This window comes from Etheostoma cragini, chromosome 3, assembly GCF_013103735.1.
Source record: "Etheostoma cragini isolate CJK2018 chromosome 3, CSU_Ecrag_1.0, whole genome shotgun sequence".
In the NCBI taxonomy this organism is placed as follows: Eukaryota; Metazoa; Chordata; class Actinopteri; order Perciformes; family Percidae; genus Etheostoma; species Etheostoma cragini.
In genome coordinates, this window is record NC_048409.1 from 27,728,195 (window position 1) to 27,730,098 (window position 1,904).

At 38.8% G+C, this 1,904-nt stretch overlaps 1 protein-coding gene across 4 annotated transcripts in view; it reads left to right on the forward strand.

The window, feature by feature from the left end:
- zgc:152863 (uncharacterized protein LOC562658 homolog) overlaps nt 1-1,904 on the forward strand; it is a 13,773-nt gene that overhangs the window by 3,053 nt on the left and 8,816 nt on the right. The window lies entirely within an intron of this gene.

A 1,904-nucleotide genomic window follows, 5' to 3' on the forward strand; every position in this document is an offset into this window, starting at 1 on the left:
CCGCCCCTCCGCCCCCCCTCCCCCCCGCCATCATGCAGCCTCAGCACTTCCCCTGTGTAGCCGTCATTGTGTACTCTGGCTGTTCGAGGCTTTAACAAAGCCCCGACCGCCTGTCACGCAGCAGGTGGAGGTAACATGCTACCCCTACATCATCAGTATCATTATTTCACATTTAAGGGGAAGTTTTGAAGATGTTATCTGTGTAAAAAATAAAATAAAACTGGTTTACTTCCTTACTGCTGTAAAAAATTAGAAAAATAGTTGTGAAATATTTCCTTGCTTTTTCAACTTTAAATCAAATCTTGTTAAAACCTAGTATCTTTATTTAAAGATAAACTTTTATTTAATGTGTGTGTGTGTGTGTGTGTGTGTGTGTGTGTGTGTGTGTGTGTGTGTGTGTGTGTGTATTGTGTATTGTGTAAACATATCATCTGAAAAGTATACGGTATGTATACATGTATGTATATGTGTTTGTGTGTGTGTGTGTGTGTGTGTGAAAAGTATGTCTCTGAGACCCCAAACAAACCGCTGTGTCCATCATCAGTTCAAACATCCGTTGTGTGTATAAACAAGACTCAGTAAATGTTTTACTACACTGAAAGAAGTCGACGGTCTTTGTACCGGTCGGTTTCACAAATACTAGAAATCAGCCGAGCAGAACGAGGCGCCAACGCAGCTACTGATCAACCAGCCCTCAGATGTGGGTCGGGGGGGGGGCAGACCCAACACAATGACCTCAGTGCATCCTTTGTTTTCTGTCTCTGTCATCACTCCCTCTAACTAGCAGCTCCTCTTCTGTTTTCACCAAACAAACGGCTGTTGTGGCCGGAAACAGAAGATGCTTCACTTCATGTACGCCTGGAAATATTTCCAAGAAAGAGTCAGCTCACGGCTGCAAAATGTTACTTTAACACAAGACATCGTGTTTGACCTCTTTCATTTAAATTACCACTAAGTGTGTAAACAAAACCAGAGCGGGCTCCTGAAAAGGCTCTCCTTAAGAACTGTTGACTTTACGTATACTTACACATTGTTCTTTTTACTGCACTACAGCTTTAATTACTCTTCAGGGAAAACCATGTATCTGCAGATGTGTTGATGTTGAATGTTTGTGAGAAACTAAAGGATGAAGTGTTCCTCTATTTGTCTTCATCTATGTGAATGTTCTCCTACTTCTTAAGCTAATTACAGTCTTTAAAAAGCCTCTCGGATCAGCTGGAAAATGCATCGTCACAAAGCTGAAAACAGTTGTTCTGACACCATGAAACCCTTAAAAACATTTTAAGAGATACGTGGTTCTCACAGGACAGCAACGCTACAAACATATGAGGATCTTATGGAATATGATGCATTGCTCTAGATTAAACTACCCGACAGTATATGCGTTGCACATGCATCAATGTTGCATTAATTAATATTAATCCAGAAACATCAGATGTAACAAGAAAACACTGAGAGGGAACACTTTACTGCCCAAGGAGTACTTTTACTTTTCATACTTTAAGTAGATTTAGGTAAGAATCTTTTAATAATTTGAATTAGTTAGTTTTTAGATTATTAATATAAATCATAACCTAAGTACTTTAGTACATCAATATATGATATTTATTTATTTAACCACTTCTACTGAACGTAATAAAAAGAAATAAAAGTTTTTATGATTTAACACAACAACAACATTTTTGTTGTTTGAATTAATTAAATTGATATAAAATAATCAATTTCTATGTTCTGTGGTCGCGATGATTGTTTTGCAACTTGACAAACCTTACAGCTGAAGGTATAATATCACGGAGAGCCGGGATGACTCAGAGGCAGACCTCCCACGCAGACTGTGGTCACATAAGATTGTGTGTGTGTGTGTGTGTGTGTGTGTGTGTGTGTGTGTGTGTGTGTGTGTGTGT